Source organism: Vanellus vanellus (assembly GCF_965231255.1).
Source record: "Vanellus vanellus genome assembly, chromosome: 1".
Lineage (NCBI taxonomy): Eukaryota > Metazoa > Chordata > Aves > Charadriiformes > Charadriidae > Vanellus > Vanellus vanellus.
Window position 1 is genome coordinate 135,337,312 of NC_138905.1, and position 25,370 is coordinate 135,362,681.

At 40.7% G+C, this 25,370-nt stretch overlaps 1 protein-coding gene across 1 annotated transcript in view; it reads left to right on the plus strand.

Moving 5' to 3' along the window:
* Positions 1–20,680: 20,680 nt before the first annotated feature.
* ADGRG2 (adhesion G protein-coupled receptor G2) overlaps positions 20,681–25,370 on the plus strand; it is a 62,521-nt gene continuing 57,831 nt past the window's right edge. Inside the window, exon 1 of the mRNA XM_082498505.1 lies at positions 20,681–20,724. The gene's annotated coding sequence lies outside the window, so the exon portion shown is untranslated. The remainder of the gene's footprint in view (positions 20,725–25,370) is intronic.

The following is a 25,370-nucleotide window of genomic DNA, read 5'->3' on the forward strand; positions in this document are numbered from 1 at the left end:
ATAGCAAAATATATTTACAGTGATCACGGCGAACCTGTGAATTATTCACAGGTAGGAACAAGATCTTTGGGCAACAAAGCCAGCCTCATAAGCTTCATAAGCACAACACCCTCATAGCTGGAACTGACAGGAACAGCAGTACCCTGGGTGTCCAGCAATTATCACAATTCACTTGATTTAGCTTAGTGGGAGTGTGAACAATCCCAGCTGGGGATAAAGATGCATCCTGATTGGAGCAGGATTGCAGGGTACCTGGGTTGAGCAGCATCCCCAGTTCAAGCATGAGCTCAAGTATCAACCGATGGCCACCTACCTGCAGATTAGGCAGTGCTTAACAGGAGTTAGTGATACTGTGCAGTGAATGGGAACTGCCCCAGGGGAACACTCGAGTTATAACTTAAGATAAGAAAGCATTAAAGGTAAACAAAACTGGCAAAGAAAGACCAGAACTGATATAGGCTAAGGTCATATGATAAGACCCATGATAGCACAAAGCTATATATGTGTTACTGGGTGGTCTGCCCTGGGTGAAAAGACTTCCCACTCCCTTTCCAGAGAGATTTGGAAAATAAATCTGCCAGTCCTAAAGACTACATAAGCCTGAACTTTGGGTTCTCCTGGAACCACACTGATATTTAATTTTACGTATCCCCAACTCCATTACAGCGTGCTAGCTTTTCATTTCCCTGTGTTGGCCTAAAAACATAGAGAAGAGGTAATTGTTTTCTTTCAAATTGTTAGTTGAATGTATGCCTTGACAGAATAAAAGTGTTGTAGGCTTAAGGTATTTTTAGGCTGAGTATGGCGTTCCCTCAAATATTTCTTAACGAACTATCACATTTATGTATGCTTTTGAAGAAACACTGGAAGAAATTGTTTATACAAAATTTTTGTGGGCCATCCTCTTCCATATTTGGCTGATCAGGTATAGAGAAAAAATAAATTTGTAGAAAGGACTTTCCCCAGTTGCCTTGGCACAAACTGTTTACTTTTTAACAATTTTCCCAGCACTCAGTTTCTGATCCATACTGCATTTGAAGCTCCTTTGACCATGGTGAGCTTGGGCTTTAGTGTTGCTTTTTTATTACAAGTAATTTTTTATTACAGTAATTTATTGTTGCTGTCTATTTAGCTACAAGATATCTCATTATTTTTATGTTTATGCCAAGCTGCTAACCATGCTATGTCAGACAATAACTTGGGCATAACAGCTAAAAAGGTTTAAAAGAAAAAAATCTAGTCTTTGGATTTCTTCAGCCAGACAAATACTGTTGATGCTTTTTTACATGCTTATTTCAGTAGACTTTTAAAAATTGATTTTTGCAGTTAACGCAAACAAAAGTACACTGAGTTCCTTCCCTGAGGCTGTCTGTGTGAGGCTAGCAAAGCTGGGATGAGAAATCCCTCAGGCTGAGTTTCGTCATTCAGCCAGCCGTTCTGCGGTCCTGCTCTGGCTGATGGGGACCGTTCCTTCCTATCCCTTTGCCCCGGCTATGGTTTCCTACCGTAACGCCGGTGTCAGCAGCAGCAATCACACAGCACATGGTCGACTGGCTCAAGCCACTCCTCTGACAGCTATGTACTTTTTAATGGGCTCATTTAGCTCTGTTCATGAGCCGGTCCATCTCGCCGTGTGGCTGGATGCTGGCAGGGGCACCTTCTCCAGCTGTCCCTGGCCAGAAGCCAAGCCCAGACTCAGAGGTGAGCGCGCGGGATGCTGGTGGCGAGGCCACCAGGGAGGGCTCTGGCTGACGCTAAGTAGGTGTTGAAAAGGCCTCGTTTGGTTGGGGGGAAGCGCGTGGGCTGGCCACAGTTTCCAAGGTCTGGGACACCACACCCTGGGGCTCGCTTTTGCGAAGGCAGCAGCTGTGCGGTCCATGGAAAATGGAATGAGCTGCAGCTGCGGGGCCCAGCGGCGAGCTCTGCTCCGCCACTCCCTAATGCAGCCCAGAGGCCGCCGCGGCTCCCCAGGCTTTCCAAAACATGTTCCTAACCCAGATATGATACACTGACTCTGGGCCCTTATCAACTGTTGATTCACTTCGAATCATGGATACATGTTGAACAACTTAATTCATTTATTCATTACAAATACATGAAATCACCACTTATTAGAAAAGTAATTTGATTTTAGTCGTCATTTATCCTTTTCTGTTTTCTCCAGCTTTTAAATATCTTAGCCCACACGAGAGGCCAGAGAGATTTAGAACATTTTAAAAGCAGGGCTCTTTCTAAGGCCGTCAGATTGGGGGAGGTAAGAACCACAGACTCAATATCTTTTTCTGTGTCCTGTAACGTAGAACATAGAACAGTCATATTAGTTCTATATTTATTTATTAAAAAAAAAAAAATCTCCCCAGTCCTAAAAACTTCTCTGCCAAATGTTACAGTTTACTAAAAAACACATCAAAGTAAGGATTTAGAATGGAAAGACTGGCACAGCAACACTAAAAATGTCAGAGACTCCGCTCTTATACTACTTCTCTTGTGCATATTGTTCCAAAATAAATGGACGCGTCATGATTATTTAAGTTGAACATCGACTATATATTTAATTTCAAAAGTTCTGCAGTAAAATATCCAGTTTAACGAAGTAGCTGAAATCTCACTCTCCTGAAATCAATAAAGGGCTGGGGTTCTGCAGCTGTGCCTGTGACGTAGAAATTTTAATAGCTGTAGAGGAACAAGAACTGAAGTTGGCCCATTCAAATTGTAAATACGATTTGATAAATTATAGTGTCTGTGATCTCATGTAATAGCTTTTCCTTCTTATTGCAACATTTTTATGTTGGCTCATTGCTTTTATTTACGTATTCTGATGTAACCAGAAATCACTACAAAGTCTCTGATAATATTTTCCTACAGTAATTATGGGATGCTTTGCTTCTTTAACCTAATCATATTGCAAAACTAATGTTTTAGTTTTAGACATGGAAAGTTCTTTTTATAAACTTTTTACTGTACGTAATGGATGCTGCTGGTAACTTGCTAGAAATAAACAGCTAGAAAGAAGTTGTTCAAAATGCAGAGCATTTTAGCAACTAACATTTTGTCCATTTTAGAAAGTTGCAGCCTTCAGAATTCCGGCATTCTGGGGAGCCGAGCCCTAGGTTAAATCAAATGGATTTTTGCATTTCCAAATCAGACAATTGCTTTCCCTAATACTTCACCGATGTGATCATAATAAGCCATGAAACGCTTTTCCTCCTTGGAATCTCTTGGGAACTTTGGCAGATATCAACAAAGAAGCTGTACATGTAATGTTTCTAAAAGAATGATGCAGTCTTCTCAGCTGACCAAAATGTGAATTAGGGAAAACGGTGATGATTGCCTCTAGATTAGAGGAAGCAAAAAATTCATTTAAAGCTCTGTAAAAGAATAACCTGTTCTGAACCGCCCCCACCCTTATTATCCCCCTCTGCAGTCGTAGCTGCTGGTGGAACACGGAAGAGAAACTACTGCAAATCTTCTATGACACATTTCTTCTGTGCTAATTAGTTAATGTTGAATGTTAACGTTTAATTATGTCAAGGTACATTTATACAAAAATTTAAATACAATTAACGTGCCTAAAATGAATTTTAAGCATTTTGATCATTAGGTGAATTTTTTGAAATAGCAAACGAAATAAAAAGTAAGATTATAAATACGCTTTGAAGTTCAAGATGATTGATTTATTAAGCAATGTGCATGTATAGTTAGGTAAGAGGAACAGTTATTTCAGAGCACCACATCTTACAGAAGTAGGTCCGATCTTACCACCCTTTCCTTTTTTATTCACTAAAAGAGAAAAAAAATAATTAACCCCTCTCAGCCCCCAAATCCTGAAACTCCTAAAATAATAAAAAAAAAAAATAAATCCTAAAGTTCTTTGCATGCTGTGGCCAGAATTTTCAAAGTCATCTTCCAATAACAGAATGGATTTAGGCATTGACATCTGGATTTAGATGTCTAAGTCAAACAGCCTCTTTTTTTTCATGGGAGAAGGTCAATGACAAGAGTGGGCAGGACAGTATGTTAATTGCCCCTGCAAAAATTGCCATGGCGGTCACCTTGCATGTTTTATTTTAGAAGATAGGGTGAATGGTTTACCAGGTGGAAATGCCAAAAGAAATTGACTCATTTAACATTCTTGCAACCCTTACACTGAAAATCAGTTCTGCTTCGTCTCTGGATCAGGTTGACGCTCCTTTTCCGTGACTAATAGGCGCGAGTAATCACAGAAATACCTGGGGACCTATCGTTGCTGGAGAAATTGGTTCTACTAAGTGAGGGGAACTCATCCTCTGTGTAACACAATTTGCCCAGTCTCCTAAAAACTCCGTAAGTAATTCAAGATGGTAGGTTTTAGCAAGGTTTTGAATACAATTTCTAAGGAGGCTACATACATTACATCTGCAGTTAGGTCATTATTCTGTCATTTGAAAAATCTTGGGCAGCTGTCCAAGAAAAATCAGATGACTTTAGATACTATTGTGAAATCATCCAATTATTCAAAAAATGTTAGAAGTTATCTTGGCACCATTAGATATCACTGAGCCAAAAAGATGTCATAATTGGAATACACTGGAAATAAACTAACTTGTATTTTGTGCAGATCCCAAGTTAGTTTCACAATACCCCTTGGAATTGTCATCAGTTATTGAGAAGAAAGCTTGCAAAATTCACTTGTTAAAAACTCTAATTTTGCAGACAAGGAGGTCATCAAAACATAAAGATCCCATTATTTAAGAAAAAACTTGGCCAGTTTATACTGACTGTAAATATTCTGTGCAGGAATTCTAGGTGTTTACACAGCCTTAAGTTTGATATGAGTTTTGTAAAACTTTGGTAACTGTTCTGGTCCTATAGTAAAGTTTCTCTTACTGGGTACCAGTTGGACTACGGTGGTCAGGCCCGCCACACCAGACCATGGTCTTAAACTCTGTGAGCATGAGTATGGCTCAGCATACACCTTCTCTCCTGTCTGCAGAAGTAGGACCTTGCTGTCTTCTGGCATTCAGTGTCAATCTGTACACTGACTACCTCATCTGGGAAGCGTACCTCTTCTCACAGGGAACCAACTGGCTTCCCGGTACTGTGTTTCTAGTTAAACAGCCAATAGATGCCTGTGGAAAAAACAGTAGGTCGCAGTAGCTTCTCTCCCCACACAACATTCTGCACTTTGTAGAGTACAAACATGGGAGTAAAGGGGAAGTTTCCTCCCCAGCCGTCTAATCTTAGGTAGCCTCCTTGCCTCTGATTTGCCCTAACCTGTTTTTCTTATCCCAATGGCTCCTTGTCTTTAATCATTTCTGCTTTTCATTTCTTGTGTACATACTGCATGGGCAGGGCTGTACATGAGAAAATACATTACTAACATTGCTCTTTACCTTACCAGGAACATGTGATGATTCAAGTATATAAAAATAGGCTTTACAGAAGTTTCCCAACCAATCACTTCTTGTTTATAGCAAGATAGCAAATCCACACGAAACTGCAATCTACCCAAATACAGTGGGGTAGAGTTCTTTAGGTACAGATCAGAATTAGCAGGACTTGGGTCATCACCACACATAATGAGCTCCTGGAAACAGTCTCTATCTGGTAAATGATGAGAAAAGTCTCGGTCATTGCTCAGGCATTCTGGTGCTTAAAGAAGAGAAGAGAAACCCCTAAAAAGTGAGGTGATTTTACTGTGAATTAATTAAAACTTTTTCAATAGCTCCCTAAGAAACTATTGTCTCCTATGAGCATTTTTCTTATGTCTGTGTCCACAAACTGAAAGACAGGCTCTGATTATCATTAATCTTCACACAATTTTATCACAAGTATTTTAATTTAAAAATCTATCTATTCTACCTATTAACCTAGCAATATATATTTTCCAACCTCTTATTATGGCCTGGTAAGCCTTCACTGAGTTGTAACTTCACTTTGGGAACCCCTGACTTGAGCAATCAAATAAACGCCCAGATATCATCAGACAGGATGCCTGGAACAACATGTGTTTTCTCCTTCCACTTTTGTTTTATTGAAGTCAAATGAATGAAAAGACTCTCAAATCTTGCCCTTTCACAGAAAAAAATAAGCTAAGTGGAAAGAGATGCGGTAAAAACTGTGATATTGTAAGCATTTTTTTCTACCACCTGTGTCCTGTAGCAAAAATCATATTTTTGTTCTGGTTTTTTGGATGTCCAGAAATCAGTAAACCTGTTCGATTCAGGCATCAGGTCCTGCCTGACTTCTCCTCCCATGCAGATCGCAAAGCTTCTTAGGACCCAGGAGTGTTTTACAGGGTTTGTAATTTAGGCACTGTTTCTTTGGGATGTATGTATGTGGCATACAGGTGAGACTAGGAATTTAATCACCTTCCACTCACTTATGCATACATTAACTGAATGCAGGATTTTATTTATACACCTTTTTTAAAGGGATATCTTGTGCCTTCTAAAGTGAATCTCCAGGCCAAAAGCCTGCATGTTAAATAGTGGGACATAAGTACTATGTCCTGAGAAAGATGTAGCACAGTTTCATCACCAAAAGTGAAATGAAAATAAACGCCATGGGCTTGTTAAGAACATGCCTGCTTCTGTGACTGAGCCCGCAATATAATTTGAATATGTAACAACAAACGTCTAACTGGCTGCACATTTGGTGCTCATTATTTCAAAAGGGAGGAATTTGCTAGCAGCGGTATCTGGCGTTACCACTTTCACTAAATTTAGAACAGGAAATGATTGCACTAACTGACACAGCAGTCCCATGAGTGCCTCAGGCCGAGACTGCCACTGAAAGGAGTGGCCCTCCTCCACCCCCACCCGTGCTGCTCCCTGCTCCTGCCCCAGAGCCATCGGAAGACTCCCATGGGGTTCCTCATCCCCTGGGCTGAGGCACAAACCCAGGTGAAAGCCACCCTTGCAAGCAACCCCGCTTCACTGGGTGGGCACGTGAATAGCTGTGCTGGTCCAAAGCAGGACATGGTATGAAAAGGTGAGAGGGAACGATAGAGATGGGCAACTGAAGGAAAGCAGAGGATGTGGGGCACTGGATTGGCCTCTCTTAGACGTCGCATGAATCTGCAGCAGCAGACATTGACTTCTGCTTCACACACACGCAGCAACTGAATCTCTTTATAATTGCCTTCTTTATAATTGGATATCGCTATTTATTGCTGTGGAAGCTCAGGTATATTTGGTGATTTCACAGATGTTTATTATGGAACAAAAACATTAGTACAATTCAAATTGCAATTTTATATCTGAAAATCCTGTTGTTCGAGGTTAGCATCCTTTCACAAAGAATGATGATTCAAGGGGTATCAGCAGATCTCTTGATCCTGCACTCTGCAGCAAGTATGACCAGCCTGAAAATCCACAAACAGGGAGTGGGTATGTCTAGGGAATTTACACTTGCCTTTCTTAATTAATTTACCCACAGAGACTTTCTATACAGTCCGTAATTGTAATGGCCTTTCATTGCTTACTTTTCCCTGTAGAAAACTTCATGAGGACTTCCTCATCCTTCATACTTACTGACTGCTCCTGTGGGAGACAGCAGTATCTAAGTTGTGTGTATGGAATAACTCACATTAATTTTTAGTATTTCTGAAGCTAAGCATCAAAGTTATTACTAAGATAAACCTGGATGAACTTCCAGGCTTTGTAGTTAAAAACATGATTTATCTTTGACAGTCATTCTTTAAAATGCTTATTACATTCTCCAGCACATTTTGTGAGAGTTTTTTCCATCCAGTTGAGATTCTAGGCTATTTAATCCTCACAACTATGTGTCTCTCTATTAATCTTCATTCATTCGTCTGTAAAAAAGTCATTATCTGTCATTCTTGGCCAGAGACAAAGAAGTAGATGAAAGTAGCAGTATTAGGTCCCAGCCTCTCTTTTTCATTACTGCTCAAATAATTCAGTATCGGGGGGAATATTCTGGGAGACAAATTGGTGAAGGCTGTCAAAATTCTGATTCGATATATGTCAAATTTTGGCACAGTATGGCAGCAAACTTTTAATCAACAAAGAGCAAGTAAGTACTTTTTTTGAGAAAACACAGTTGGTCCACTCAGAAATACAGATTATAACAAAAGAACAACGCTCTCACACCCAAACACAGGGCTGGGAGTCAGAACGGACAAATAATGTCTTTGATTTCTCCCACACATTTCCTGTAAATTTTGCTTCCTTGTAGCTCATTGTCTGTGGAGTGAGAATCGTCCTTCCCCTATTTGCTCTGATGATTTGAGATTGGGACACATTTTACTTCCTTTTCTCCTCCCAAACTGAACTGAATACATAGTTTGTTGTTATCAAGTTGAAACAAGACCTGTAGATACTGGGTTGCCCACATCTCTTCAGTGCACCTTCGCAGAGTAGATCAGGAAGCTTCTCATTCAGCTTTTTGCTCTTTCATGTCTCTCTTACAAGATCTCAGAACCTGCCAGAACCAGAAAGTGATTTTCTCTCCTGCTCTTTGAATGACACCAAGATACATACTGTTAGCAAGTCACTAGAAAGACACCCAGTCATCTTTATTCCTGTCCCAGCTCCACCCACTTGCTTGCAATTACGCTGTTGTTCTTCAAACTCTGATGAAATTATTGAAAACCATGTGCGTCAAAGAGATATTTATGCACCTTCAGGAAATGCTTCCTCCTCTTCTCTGAACAGAATTCCGTCAAAAATCATGGTTTCTGACTAAGGTGCAGAGCAGATGAAGCTCCAATGGTAGTGGGTTATCCATGTGTCTGACAACAGCAAAGGAATGTTTTTCTTGTTTCAAGGATACAGGAAAATACCCTGGATATGTAAGTTATAAGCGAGCGTGAGCATCTTTCAGATTAAATTTTTTTGAGCAGGCTAGTTCCTGATAATGCTGATAAAATCACCTACTGTGTTTGTGCTATAATCTGTGTTAGAGACAGTCTACTATAGCCATCACGTTTACCTTCAGGAAAAACACCACTAGGAAATAGATGGAGCCTGGGAGAAACCAAGAGCTGTGAAAAAGCTTTCACACAAGCAGTCATGTCTGATAGCAAATTCCAAACTTTTAGCTTGTTTTTCAGTGGAAGAGGATGAAGAGGGGTGAAGATAACATCTAGCCAAGTGTCATGCAGATTTACTTCAGTATTTGGAAAGAATCAGGGCCTGGTTTGCTCACCAAAGGCCTGAGCACTATATACCCGCTTTACCTGCAAGCAAAATGAACCGTGAACAGTTAAATACTTGTCTGAAGCCACTAAGCCAAGCTTCAATTTTCATTTCCCCATTCTGGCCATTAAGTTGTCTGTAAATAGTGTACCTGAAGCTATCAATACATGTAAGTATTTGGAATGATAATCCATCTTACTCTGACAATGAAGTTAGTGCAGATACACCAGTTCAACGGATCTAAGCCAGCGAAGACTTGGTGTTTAGCCCATGCAATGGTAACACGCAGGTGAACTTGCTTCCTTCTTTCACCAGCTGTACTACAGATTGCTGAAGGGAAACGGATTTGTCCAAACAAACAGCATACCATTACTCAACAATCAGACACTCTCATTTTATTTCTTGTGAATAATAGTGACCTAAAACTTGAAAGTAATGCAAAAGCAAATTAAAAAGTAATGCTCAGACAAACATAAATGTTTTCAGATAAACTACTTGCTGAGAAAAGTCACTTAAGGGTACTTCTCAGTTCAAGTTCGGTGAATACGCATAGTTGCAGACATATGTAATCAAACTCACTTCATTTATACATTTCAGAGAAAGTTGATTGATTTGGGGGTTTATGATGCTAAATAATTAAAGCCAAATCATATCTTTTAATCATGTTGATGGTTATCTTTATTGTTCACATATACGCGTACCTAAAAGATAAGCATAAATTCACATAGATATTAAATACTCTATATACCTCACACAAGGAGTAATACATGTTTTACAGTTGCAACTCAGGCTAACTTTACATTTTACAAACGCAAACTGAGAGAATAATCAGGCATTAAGAGTGTATACTGCAGGCTGATGGAGACATATTATCATATTATCACATACTAATTACATATTATATACTATCACATGTGGAGATATATTTACTAGTCAAGAGCTACAATATTGCAAAACAAGTCAGAAGAAGAATCCAGGCAGCAAGTTCCATTTTCCCCAGTAAACTACTTTTCTGTTGCTAGGTTTGCTGTGTCTTAAGATAAGCAGCTATCAACCGTAAAAATAAATTACAGTCATGCAGGAACGCTTGGAGTATCTTTTTGTCTCCCTGGTCACATAACAATAGCTTGAAGATAGAGCTGAAATATCTGTTACCAGGATTAGAGGAGTTACCAGGGCCTAAAGAATCTACATTACCTTTAATCCAAAAACATCTTTATATTTCAATAGCTACATCTTTTAAATGACAATTATATTTTTAATGAAATGCTGGAGAGCCAGTACACATAAAAGAAATCTGAAGTGTCAGCAAATTTAAATTAAATTGAATTAGAGATAGTCAACTAAATTGAGAGAAATACATTTTTATTAGCTTTGCAGAAAACTAGCCATTTTTTCAGGCTTCACAAAAAAAAAAAAAAGGGCCATTTTTTTCATGCAACACCTTGTGTCATTAGGGTGACAGTCCGTACTCCAAAACGTCTGTCTTTCACGAGACGATGTCTGAGGTCCATCCTCTCTTCAGAGTTGTTCTTCACCTGATGTAACTTAATTCCATGCAGCTCAGAAAACTAACTCTGATTTACCATTGTCTGAAAAGCAATACTGAAAGTTAATGCGAGGCCTTGGGTGATGGTAGTGAAGGTTTGGGGGAGGGGGAGGGAGGGGGGCTGTGGGGCAGCCTCTGTGAGGAGAGACCAGGGCTGTCCGGTGCCAGACATGGCCAGTTCCAGCCGGCTCCAACCAACCCGCTGCAGGGCCCGCAGCCAAGATGGCGGCATCATGGGGAAAAAGTGTTTAAGAAAGGGCAAAACACCACAGGGCAGTGTGGGGAGTGAGGAAAATCAGTGAGAGAAACAGCCCTGCAGACACCAAGGTCAATGGAGAAGGAGGGGAGGAGGTGCTCCGGGTGCTGGGGCAGAGGCTCCCCTGCAACCCGTGGAGGACATCAGAGTGGAGCAGGCGTTTCCTTGCAACCCACAGAGAGCATCATGGTGGAGCAGATATCCACACTGCTGCTCGTGGAGGTGGATATATCCTGAAGGCATGGCAGCCCACAGAGAGCCCACACTGGAGCGGGTTCTCCTGACAGGAACTGCATCCCATGGTGGACCCAAAGCAGGATTATCCTGAAGGACTGTAGCCCATGGAGAGGACCCACACTGGAGCAAGGAAAAGTGTGAGGAGGACAAAGCAGCAGAGAACTGTCCTGAACTGACCGCAAGCCCGATGCCTCATCCCCCTGCGCCGCTTGGGAGGAGGAGGGAGAGGAGTTGGGAACAAAGAAGTGAATTTGAGCCTGGGAAATACACTAATTTTCCCCAAGTCGAGTCTGTTTTGCCTGTGACGGTAATTGGTAACTGATGTCCTTGTCTTTATCTTGATCATGAGCCTTTTCATTATATTTTCTCCCCCATCCTGTAGAGGACAGGGAATGAGAGAATGGCTGGGTGGGTGCATGGCAGCTGGAGAAGGCCAACCCACCACATGCAACAATATCTGTTTTCTTTTACAATATGATGCCACTTCTTAAGTGTTTTTGGTGCAGCTCAGACCGTGTTCTCACTTCACAATACTGCAAAATATGGAACTCACGAGCTGTGCAGATATGGCAGAGGGAAACACATGCCAGACACTCACTGTGATTTCTGGCTTATCTTGCACTTAGTGACATTAATCGTTCTTACACTTATTATGCCCAAAACAATCTCTGGAACTAGGAAACCCCAGAAATTACCTTGTGAATGTCATAAATTTGAAATTAAATTATTCAGCTTCAAATATTTTAATATCATGAAAGACAAATCTTGAAGACAACTCTGAAGATATCATGAAGCTAAGTTAATATTTTAAAGAGCCAATCATTAATTTAATGTGACTAATTATTTTGAAATGGAAATATTTCTGTGGGGCAATATTTTAATGTACTAAACCATTGAATAAAATGATAATGTACTTAACAGCAAACAAAGAAACCACAACTAATACATGACTAAGTAAAAACTTAGCAGATAAAAAAGATGCAAGGTATCCAAGACTGTATTCCCAGAAAACTTTGCAAATATGATTTTCCTGAAGTTACCGGAAGGTATACGGTTAGCCCTTATATTACTGGTGGAAAACTGGCAAGACCAGATCTCATGAAATATGATATATGGTCCCTAAATATCATACATGAATCTCAGTATGCAATGAATTTAGGAATAACTAGAAATGTAAGGCCAAACCTGACTACTGAGTAAATACATTTAGATTCTACTGTCTGAGTTCAAACATCCATATTCTTGCTTATTTTTTCATTATACTATCCTTTTATTCCACAGTATTCTTGGAAAACTGAAAACCATTTTTATATCCATTATGGTCTGCTCCAAGCATTTATTGTGATGTCAAGCTCAGCAAAACTGTATATTACTAAAGCATGTTCCAGGTGTCAGCTGACATGATGATCTCAGCCGGTCATTAATTTTGTTTGGCAATATTATTTTCAGACATGTAACACTGTCCCTTTTATTTATTTGCTTGCTTTGTGGCCACAGCCATGGGCATTTTGCTGACCCAGGAACCTCTGCAGAGCTTCACTGTGCTTATCCCAATGGAGGCTTTCATCTGGATAAATACATATAATATCTGAAAAACAAGGCAAATAGCAAAGAAGTTTGGAAGAAGAAAAGTCAAGACCAAAAATAATTGTTAAGGGATACAATACAGAAAAAGTCTACAGTAAAAAATTTTTAATTCTTTAAATTAAAAAAGGTTCTGCTCTGCCATGACACAAAATATAATAGCTTCTATTATAAAAAAAAAATCTGTTTTATTCAATTGAGTCATTCCAGGTGGAAAAATTATTTTTTAAAAATAAAAACAAGTTTTGTGAAAGATCTAGAGCTTTTAAGAAGACATTCCAAACTATTTGAGGAGACAGGCATGTAAGGGTAAAAGAAAACATTAATTTCCTGGCACTTGAGGCTTTATGTGCTTCTTTTTTTATCTCAATCATCCAATATTATAGGTTGTTTAATATTTAATATTGCAAATGATTTGACCTAGGTAGAAACAAGAAGTGGATTTTCTGCACAGAGCATTCAGAATGTCAGTCAAATTACAACTAATGGCAGTGCTGAGGTTTATTAAAACTCCTGTGGTTCACTTAGCCAAAGAGCTTTCTGGCACTACTAAGAATGACATATTAGCATCACTGTTAACATTTTAAATGATTAAATAAAAAGATACTTAGTATAAAACAACTGACGTATACAGAAAAAAGGTTGAAATGTTATCTCTGGTCTACAGATGAGCAATCAGATTGCTGTCTACCATTTTATTGTCCTTTTCCATCAGATATCAGGCATGCCACTAGTGATTTCAATGCATCCCAGTTGAAGATAACTAGCCATATCATATGTGATGGTTCTTACCACACATAGTATCTGCATCCAACTAGACGTAAGGATTGTTGAAACGTAGCTGACCTCTACTAGGTTGTCTAGCTGCACATAGCCTGTTTCAGAAGCTGCCACTTGAATAGGACTTGAACTTCCAGTATTTGCCTCAAAAATAATTTATTGTAAAGTCTACATACACTGAACTCTTTGGAAAGCTAGATATCTCCTTTGCCTTAATCCTGCTATGGAATACCAGTATTACCAGCTGGTTTTGTGACTTCTATATGTATATTCTCCTGCACTTGAGACAGAGCCATGGAAGAAGGGCTCTTCTGAGCTGAAAACTTTTCAAACTCTGGTTTCCTTCCAAATGTTCTAGTATGATTAAAAAGAAACTTTGTGAAACAGATTTATGCTGGTGTAAAATCAGAGGCAGCATGGATTAGTTGACCTTTTAGGAACTACTTTCCTCACTTTCAAACCAGTAAAAAGATTGAAAAATGGAGGAGGTTAAAAAGGGACATGGTCAGTGGCATTAAAACCATAGGAGCTGAAACTTCAGCAGAAAGGTCTTCCAGAAGTACTCCCTCTCTCCCCAATTCGATTACTTGCTGTAAAGTGTAGGCAACACTGCAAAACAGAGGAAAAAATTATAGAGTTGAACTGAGGGAAGGAAATCTCCTCTCCTTTGGTGCATCAAAAGCAGGTTGTCTTCCTCGCTGATTCTCAAAACATGATGGCATCTCACATTTTACTCTGCCTGACACCATCTACCTCTTATTTTACAGCTGAGATGCACATACTTTGTTTAAAAAGCCAAGAACGGAGTTTAGATGGGACAACTATGAACACAAGTTTTCCTGTCAAGAAAAGAAGAAAGAAAAGTGTTGTCAGGGAGGAAAGGACTTGGCATGAAAGCTAAAATCCTTTCCCTAGTACGTGAAAGATACACATTGCAGATCATACATTGGAAAAGCTTTCCCTGATAAAAAATAAATAAAAATCCTTCTCTGTTGCTTTACAAGGTACATAGACATGGGAAGCAACAGAGGTATAATAACCCCCTTAAATTTATTTTAACAGTTCATGCTACGATCAAGGCCTTACTACACCAGAGCATTTAATGTGGAATCACTAGAGCCAGTGTAAACTTTCAGAGGTTAACACAGCTTTTTTGTAAATTAATTTTTCAAAAAAAGAAAAAGCAAAAATGTGCGAGGGACCCAGAATGAGAATTTGCCTGCCAAGATCCACACAGACTCATTTTTTATGGACAAGTTACAAGTCCTTTAAAATGTTTGTTTAATGGAAATACAAATGTTGGTACAATTTAAAGAGCATGAGTCTCATAAATAGAGAATTGAAAGGTTTTATAGTGCTTTCCAGGTGTTCTCTTCAGAACTGCTTTCCTTGGCAACTCTTCTTTGTAGTTTCCCATAATGTTAATTAGCACCTCGGTCTGGGCTTTGGGGTATATGAGCCTTTCATCACCTTCAAGGTTTTACAGTTTGAGGTTCATTGTCCTTTCCGTGGCCAAAAGTGTATTTTTATACTGAGGAAAAGCAGAGTGCTAGCAACAGTTTGTCTCACAGCATCACAACTGGCTGAGGCTAGAGCGCACCTCTGGAGATCATCTAGTCCAACCTCCTGCTCAGAGCAGGGGCTGCTGCAGCAGGTTGCCCAGGACTGTATCCAGACAGCTTTTCAATATCTCCAAGGATGGAGACTCCACAACTTCTCTGGGCAACCTGCTCCAGTGTTTGATTGGCCTCACCATAAAGAAGTTCTTTCTTATGTTTAAATGGAATTTCTTGCATTTCAGTTTGTGTGTCATTCACTTTTAACTCCAACAGGTAATAATGAAGACTCTCAACTCCATAAAATGGAGCATTGCATGAAAACATAGGCAGAGGTTGAAGTATTGAAGGGCTGATCGCTCAACAGAGCAGGATGCTCATCCTGCTCCTACATATAACCACTCTTCATATAAGTAGAATGAAATTTTGCTAAACAGAAAAGCATCAAAGATTTCTCTCTTTTTTTTTTTTTTTTTTTTTGGTCTGGGAACCTAACAAATTGCCTCCCGTCTTTATCTTGTTTCGGAATGTAAATGCAATAGGGACACTGATCTGGAATACAGTCTGATAGGATATGGCCATACGTCTGTAAGCAGGAGTCCCTGCAGCATGAAACTCAGTAGGGTCAAATAACATGGTGAACATAAATATCACTTGTCATCAGTAATGATATAAGACACAACTCTCTAAACGTGCTTTCTTTTAAAAACTAGTGAAATGCATATTTCTTTGCTGAGTTGAGGCTTAGAATTTAACCACTGAGATACAGTTGTTATTATTACTATTCTTTTAATACCCCTCCTGGACCTTCAGTAGACAAGGTACTACATATTTCTTTTTTTTTATGAAGAAACTGCAACAGTCAAAAGAAAATCTTACCCTGGGTGTTGTACTTAGTATTTGACAACATGTGTAAAATCGCAGCTGGATAGACTAAACCTCCTTATTTAATGATTACATATCTAAGAGATTTCTTTTACATATTGGTTCAGTTAACATTCAGCAAACACTGAGCTCATGGTATCCACACCTATATGCTACTTTCTGACAAAAGAATACTAATAATGCGTTATTCTATTAGAATGTTAGATAGGTATATCTACTCCGAAGACTATTTTGTAAGATATGGATTTATTGGTCGGGCACAAATTTTGAACAGAGGCAGCCTCTTTTTCACAAATCAAGCTCTCAACTTTGTGCTAAGTATGTGCAATTTTAAGATTAGACTTAAGATCCTCCTCCCTTGATATGTTTAACTCCTTTCAGCATCACAGCTAGTCCGTATGATTTCCTTATCCTAAAATTGCTCACTTGTTGTTTACATCCTTGGAACACCGAAAGCAGAAAAAAGACCGAAAGACTCATAGATTATTTTATTTAATCTTCAGTGTTAATACCAGTTTAAAAAAAAAATCTAACTTTTTTTTACCTAATAATCTGTAATTTACATGACTCATAACTAGTACATGAGATTATAAAACAAAACATGAGTGTTTGTTGGGGGTGGCTATATTTATGTATTAGACAGAGAAGTTTAACCATTTTAACTGCTTTTTACCTCCAGTCAGCTTCTGGTGTTCACAGAAACGTGTAAGGTGGCAAAGTAAAAGACAAAACCCCACAAAATCCAGAGCCATGGAAATTATCAGAAGGTCTTTTGGCTTTGTTTTTAAATTGAGTAGATTTGATACAAATGCTGTTATGTTAATGTGATTCATTGAAACAGTTATTCCCCTAACTTTATGCTTAGTTGTTTTTAAAAGAATAATTGGCTTTAACTCCCTGGGATTGACTATATACATATCACAGGGCAAAGCGACCTCCAATCCTGCGCACTAGGAACAGGAAAGGAGCAGGGAGAAGCAAGCACAGGACAAGTCTGTCCTGTCAAGCACCTTTGTGAAACAGCAACATCCTACCTTCACAGCATAAATGAAAAGGCAAACAGACCTCACCTCTTCCACCACCTCTCCTCTCCCCTTTCTCTTGTCAATTACTTGTGGTTTTTCCTACTAAGACATGAATTACATCATTAGAACAAGTCCCATTTGGACACATAAATTATAAACATGAAATGAATGCTGCAATATGTCACAGTAATGTCTTATCTCCCTAGGAAACACATATAAACACACATATAAATAAAGAGAGAAGGAGTTTAAAATAAATAAATAAATAAATCCCAAACCAATTAGAAGCATAATATGAAATTCTGGCTAAGGTGATGTTAACACTAATTTAAGCACTGGCTTTGCTGGAGTCAGTGTTGGGGTTTCTACATTCAATCATGTTGAACACAGGTGAAAATAAAATGCTTGAATTGTCAGACCCTCAAAATGCAGTATTTCTCTACTAAGAGGATGCATGGCCACACTTATATCAACACCAGTTTACGGTATCCATGCTCCCATTTGCAAGTTAGTTGCCTTTTGATCAGCAAATTTCTGGAGGGTCTTCCAGCTCCAGGAAATATTAGCTTTATTCAACATGTTATTTAATATCATAATTTTTCCTGGGGAGAGATGATTTGCCTCCTTCTCTCCGAGGGCGTATCATTCTCTTAAACCTGCATTTGTCACCTGCCATTCCTACTAAGCCAGTGTTCAGTATTGCACAAGCACACAATAAAGGAGGCATTGAGCAATCTGAATTATGACAACTCTTTTTTTTTGTCATTTTCTCAAAAACATGACAAAACTAATGGGACTGAAAAGTTCTTTATCGTTCAGTTATCTATGCTTGTTCTTCAGGCCTGCTATAGTCTAGGTTTTCTTGGTAAGTGCATAGGAGTTTGCCTTTGGCTTGCATGAGACACTGGACAGATCCAGTGTAGTCCTAGAACTGTATAGCTGGCATACTGGTATCTGAGTGAATATGCATAGATTTCAGGGACTTTTCCAGCTAAGCACAGCTACAAAAATGCACTCTGGGAATTAAATTCTTTACTTAGTCCAGGGTTTTAGGTCGTTACCAATCAATTCTGTTTAGTTTCTTTGTATGCTACTGGACACTACCCGATTGTATGTAATACACAGTTTAAACAAGCAATTACAGATAGAAATTGAGTGTTTTCCTTTTGTAAGTTACACAGTATTTTCTCCTAATAAATGAACTGGCTCTGAGTGAAAAGGGAATAGGTATTTTAAGGTAATTCCCTTGCCTACAGTTATACTTTGGTGCTTGAAAATTCAGCAACTGGATGATTTTTATCCAAAAGAACATGCCGTTTGTCAGAGGTGTTGGGTGGGCAGAGGCAGACTTCCATTTATCTCTACACTGGTAACTATTCACACACCAAGCAACACAACAGGCTTACTAACCCTGCACTGCCAACATGTAATGTGCCCAGGGGTAAGTTGGGCAACTTCCTTCAACATTTTTAGCCTTTCTGTTGAGACACCGCTAAGCCACATTGGTAAAGACCACTGTCTGTGGATGTGTCAAAAGAACACTGATGTAGAACCACTAGGCAAGTCTTTTCATAAACACCATGTATCACACCCCTAGCATTAACTTCAGGACAATTTTCCTTCTCTTCTTGACTGACCTCAGACATCCAGATCAGAAGTGAAGGAGGAGACCTAATTCTCACAGGCAGTATAAGCAAGGAAGAAAACATCATTTGTGGTACTTAAACATCCGAGGAAGTTAAAGATACTGAATTAAGCAAGGTAGGGAAAGATAAATACCTCCTGTTTTTTCCTGTGTGAGGAACTGCAAAAGCAATGGCCCTGTGTTCCACTAGATGTGGCTCCAAAGCATCCAAAGATACTATCGACCTAAGCAAAACAAAACATGCCTCTTCATCTAGCCACAGCTCTTCTTTACAAGTATTTCTCTACGAAATCCTGCTCATCATGTGGACTCATCACACCCTGCATCCTCAGGAAGACCTGCTGTCTGGAGTTCATAGAATTTGTCTGTGTCTAATCTTCAGTAACACTGAGAACAGTTGTTGCCTAAAGCTCCAGCCTTTCCCTCAGGATGTGTAGTGTGAACTGCTTTCCCCAGCTATGCCCTGGAGCTAGGCTTTTCTCAGCAAGCCGTTCATAGAATCATAGAATGGTTTGGGTTGGAAGGGACCTTAAAGATCATCTATTTCCAACCCCCCTGCCATGGGCAGGGATACCTTCCACTAGTCCAGGTTGCTCAAAGCCCCGTCCAACCTGGCCTTGAACACCTCCAGGGATGGGGCATCCACAACTTCCCTGGGCAACCTGTGCCAGTGCCTCACCACCTTCATAGGGAAAAATTTCTTCCTGATATCCAATCTAAATATACCTTCTTCTAGTTTAAAACCATTACCCCTTGTCCTATCATGACATGCCTTTGTAAAAAGTCACTCCCCAGCTTTCCTGTAGCCCCCCTTCAGATACTGGAAAGCTTCTATAATGTCTCCCTGGAGTCTTCTCTTCTCCAGGCTGAACACCCTCAACTCTCTCAGCCTGTCTTCACAGGAGAGGTGCTCTGATAGTCTTTGTGGCTCTCTTCTGGACCTGCTCCAACAGGTCCATGTCCTTCTTATGTTGGGGGCTCCAGAGCTGGATGCAGTGCTCCAGGTTGGGTCTCACCAGTGTGGAGTAGAGGGGCAGAATCACCTCCCTCTACCTGCTGGCCACGCTTCTTTTGATACAGCCCAGGATGCTGTTGGGTTTCTGGGTTGTGATCACGCATTGCCAGCTCATGTTGAGCTTCTCATCAACCAACACCCCCAAGTCCTTCTTGGCAGGGCTGCTCTCTATCCATTCTCTTCCCAGCCTGTATTTGTGCATGGGAACAAACACTTTCTAAACATTTTGGTATTTTAAGCAGTTGAAAAAGAAAAGCCATTGAAAATGCTGCATTTTCAGAATATACTTCATCCCAAACAATTAAAAAGGAGGAAGAGGAGGTCCATAGTTGCATTTTACTGCTGCCCTTCCAATGGCCAAGTGAAGTTCATTTACGCCATCAATAAACTGACAGAAGGTACGAATCTCAAATGAAATTGAATTAAGGCTGCTCATTCTGAAAAACTACATTTACATTAAGGCTCAATGTAGTTAAGTCTGTTCTAAAAGTGAAGTAAGCCTAAACATGGAAAAAGGCCGTTTTAACACTGAACACGTTGTCCCACCAGGGAATTTAAAACAGTTTAACCAGAGAGGTAATCCCTTCCCCCTTTTTGTTGCCTCCAGCTGCCGAGCTGCCCCCACGGTTTCTCCCGACCTAGCCCGTACTGCTTGCTGCCTCCAGCCCGCCCCCGGCCCGCCGCACGCCCCGGGACCTGCCCCGCCAGCCCCTCGCTCCCCGCAGCGGCCCGGGACGACGCCCGCACCCCCGGGGCCACCGGGCGGGGAGGCGCCCGCAACCGCCGCCGCCGCCCCCCGACCCGCCTTGCTTGAAGCGGCGCGGGAGCCACTGCCAGGCGGTCCCGCCGGCCGGCCGCCGCGTCGGATTCCCTCTCGGTTTCTCGCAGCACCTCCCTCGCCTGCCTCCGCCCCCCGGCCGCGTCCAGCGGCTGTCCCAGCTGCCGGGGCCGACCGCCGCGTCTCCTGCGCCCAGTACTAAGCGGGCAGGGCGGCGGTGAGGGACGGGACGTGACGCGACGCGACGGGACGGGTGGTCCCCCGGGGCCAGGTGAGCGGCTGCTGGGCTGGCGGGGGCAGAGGCGGTGGGCTGTGGAGGGTGAGGAGGGACAGGCAACGCGGCGGGCTGCGAAGGTGGGATTCGCCCTGCGCTACCGGACTGAGGTGAGCGACTCTCCGGGGCTGGGCGGCAGAGGTGCGCGGCTCTCTGGGGATGGAGCTTTCCCGTCCACCCGCCCCGGAGGGACGACCGGGGGTGAGGGCAGAGAAAGGTCCAGCGGGAAGTTGCCTGCGAGGCTGGCGGAGGAGGGCAGGTCGGGGAGCTTAGACTCCCCGCTTAGTCACGTCGCCCCTCCTCACGGATCCCTCGCCTTGAGCGGCACTTGTGGGTTTTCGGCTGGCCGAGGGAAGCACGGTCCGGGGCGGGGAGGGCTGAGGGGAGATCCCGCCTGCGACCGCAAAGCCTGCTGTGGGACCGGGGCGGGGGCCGCGCGCTGCCGGGGCCGTTGGCGGCCGTTGGGGGCCGTTGGGACTGGCGGCCGGGCCGGTGCGGGGTGTGAGGCCGCGGTAAGGGGCTGCGGGGGACACGTTTCTGAGTTTGTCTTGTGGGGGACTGCTCTTCTTACCAGGTACGTTTCTCGGTGCTGCTGGTGGAAAGGTTTCCTTCTGGTTTCCAGCCTTATTTAAAGCGCCTGATAAGCGGTGATGGAAAAATCAGTAACGTATTTAAATCGGCTTAAAAAGTGAGTGATTTTGAGGGATCCGTCAGTAGTCCAGGACAGGTTTGAATGCGGTTTACAATAAAGAGCTGGGGCAGCGTCCCGTTGGGACTGCACTTGTAGGCTGGGTCAGGTTTTGCTGTCGCACACGTTTTCTGTGGGAATGGGTACTGAGAATATATTCCATTCGAAAGGTTTTGCTGCTTGTTTCTCATACATTCTGCAAGGGAACCTGTATCACCGAAAGAAAAATGGTTTCAGCGTCACCTGTTGTGCACAATAATTGTTTTGAGGGCTGTTTTTTTTTTTTTTTTTTATCTTGTTGGGGTTTTTTTGCCTTATCCCTTTACACTGGCCAAGTGACAAAAGATCAGGGTATGGAAGCATCCTTTCCTGGCTGCGTTTATTTTTGCTTTGCTTTGCAAATGTATAGGTTTTATCATTCATGGGTAGTATTTATAACAGTACTGAACTCTGTTGCTTTTACTCTGTGATTGTCTTGCATTGATTTATGCGGAAATGTTGAAGAAATGTTTGTAAACTAATTCACTAGCCTTCTAAAGGCATGCCTACCCAGCAAATTAAACATGTGATTGTACAAGCCCAGGCTGGTTTTGACTTACATGAAATCAGTTATTGTAATGCTGAAAATGTGGTAGAATGAGCTTCAGCATGAGCAAAAGTAGAGTTTGCAACCTCAGGCATGCAGCTCTAAGTGTTCTTTCATCCCAAAGCAAACTATTTGGGTATTTAGCTTGGACATTTGTGCTGAAAAGGGAAAGCTGGCATTATGTATGTCTGCTCAAAATATGTTTTGCTTGCATAGGTTAACAGTGTACATCATCATCACAAGAAAGCTGTGCAAGTTGATATTCCTGTTCTTAAGTTTTAAGCTTATGGCTTCACCTGTTTCTTCCTAAGCTGAAAAGTATACTTCTATCACTGTTTGCATGGGGGAAGCAAGCAGGATTTGGTCCTCTGCTGGGTGACTGGAAATGTGCTTGTTGAATTAAAAAAGAGAAAACATGTCTTTGCTTAGGAGGGTCTCCAAGTACTTGTCTTCACTGAAGAAGCACACTTAAAACTTATCGATAAAGACAATCTCTAAAGTGAAACGCCTTGAAAGAAGATCCAGGAAAGATATTCTGTGTAAAGAGTTTGCTCAGATGTGAATTGAGGCCACAAAATTTTCTACTTACACTGTAAGCTAGTAGTATTATATTTCTGCTGTGGCAGTCAGACAACAAATGAACAAATGTTATTAGTATCTATTAATATTACTGTACTATCTTAAGGTAATTCTATACATTAGACAACGTTTGTGAGAACATTTTTTTCTCTTCAGTGCTTTCCAAATTTAATGTTAAACTTCTGTTTCTAATACATCAAGAGATTAGCTCAAATTAGAGCCAGCTGGAGACAGATAAAGGACTAAATTCCCATTCTCAAGTTATTTGCTCAGTTTATACAATTTTTGTGCTGTGAATGCTTTTAGTCAGGTCTTCCACTAATAACTGTAGAATGCTGGCAGATTGAGAAAGTTTTGGAATTCATGAGAGAATAACTGTTGTTAAATTTGGACAATTTATAGTTCTTAATATGTAACATGATCAGTGTCCTTGGCAAACACAGTATAACTTTAAAACTGATCGCTATACTTGAGTTTGGAATCTTATGTTTTCAGTGGAATAGTAAGTTAGATTATTGGAAGGCCAAAATCAGGATACCCCATACAATTAATCTCGTTGACTTCAACAGAAGAATTGGCATGAATAAGGCATGCTATTTGGCCTGAAATGTTAGCTTTCTGATAAATGGTAAGTTTAGTAGTATTATTGTATTTAGGTCCAATTAAAAGCTTTGCTATTTTTTCAGATGCATGGATTTAGAGAATACTGATTTGTTGCAGGACACTGGTAGGTGCTACTCAGCTTGTGAAAAAGAAAGGAGCAGAGTGAATAAATTCATGTTTATTAGATAGATATTCATGGTTATGAGGGTCTTATTCTTTCCAGTCATAAATGCCTGGTGGAATTACAATTTGGAAAGGATCTATACTTGCTCTATGAAAAGATAGGCTTGTGTAGCTATACAGTAATTAATAGGACTCAATTATTTGGGAGTCTTGCATTCTTTTTGTGCCAAAATATCTTTGAAATTTATTGTTGTTCAGGGTGGACAAAGGATCCTTTGTAGTTGATGTTAAATCAAAGACAAAAAAAATGGATCTCAAACTCCTCCCTGCATGATTCACATGGATTTGTTTCCAGCTGTGAGCTGAACATCTTGTATACCACAGGTGCTCAACCTGTGAGTGTTACTTACGTTGGCTTCATGACAGTTTTATTCTAGGTAGTATGTTGTGGATTTGATACAAGATTTTAGAACTGTATTTGGCAGCTGAAGTCCCAGCCTCAGCATTTTCTGTTTGTTTTTTTTTGTTGTTGTTGTTTGTTTGTTTGTTTTTTTTATCGATGAGCACTGTAGCCCAGAAATCTAATTATTGTTTGACACAAGAGCTGCTTTTCAGCTAGTGCCTTATTAATACAGTGATTTTGTTCTTTCTTCTGTTTGCTTTAAAACTGTACTAGATGAGACATTGCATAGAAAAGTAGTTTATAATGTTCCCCAGTCTATTAAATATACTTTTTCACTCCACAGAATTTAGAAGAAATTGCTACAGTTTATCACATTATTTCTGTTTTCTGAGATTTGCATGACATGAATACTTCAGGTGATGCCTTAGTTGCCAAAAAAAAGAACAATCGCTCATAAATTAAGCACTGTGTATGTTCTAATTTATGGTTTTCCTTAAAGGACTTATTGAAGAGTTAGGGCCTAAGAGATCCATCAGTAGGTTTGCCAGAAGTTGTCATGTTTGGCAAGATGTGACACATTTAGAAAAGGAAGAACTAGTAAGAAAATGAGTGATGTGAATATGCTGATTATGGAAACATTATTGTGCATAGGTAACAAAACACAGCATCTTTTTACTTATGCTTTTAGTGTTTTGAACATTCTCTTAAAAATCCCTCTTATATTCTTCAGAGAAAAAAATCACTGTGGCTCTCTGCCTGGATTTATTAGACATCTGGGCATGCCTGATTGTGAATGTTGCCAAAATCCACATTTAATTTCTGAGATCCCAACCAGACTTTGATTATCTTTGTTTCTTTTGCACTTTAATTATGGACACAAGCTGACTGAATGAGTTTTGGATAATACTTGTCACTTCATGTTTTGAAGTCTGGGGGACTTTGTTCCATCATTACTTATTCGTAGCATAGTCCAAGTATTCACATAACATGAATTAAAAAGTGCTGTCTTGTTTGTTTGTTTGTTTTTTCCCCTTATCTATGTTTCAGCAAGTTAGCATTGTGGTTAAGTTGGTTTATTTGTAAGAAGGCTAATCACTTTTTTTTTATAGAGGTGGTGATGGTGAAAGAAGCCATGTGAAATGTAATCGTACAAAGTAAATTTTCTGAACTGATATGTTCATGGGGGCTGCACACAGAAATGATGTTGGTTTAAATAAATTTTTCTGAAGTGGCTTTAAAGTCATCTACTCTCTTGAGTGACCACTTTCAAGTATTTAAGAATGATTGCCCTTGAATAACTTATTTCAGTTGTATTAGTGTAACGTGCACTCCAGTCGGAACTTTGCCTCCCCATCTTTCCCTGACAACTGATTATGGGGCTCATCCTGGCAATGGTGTCATCTCCTTTATCCTGTGCTTCATAGACTTGCATTGTACCCTAAGGAGGAGCAGTGCTAAAAGAGGCACAGAACGCTGTTCTGGCATAACCCCTTAATAGAGGACCCACAAATATTTACCCCATGCGAAGACTGAGGGGCCAAAGTGACTGTATTTCCTTAGGCTGTATAAGGTAGTGGTGCCATATTCCTAATCAGAACTGTAGTGGGGCTCTGGAAGATGCTTGCGTCAGTGCACCCATCTTTCAAAACTGGTAAGCTTTA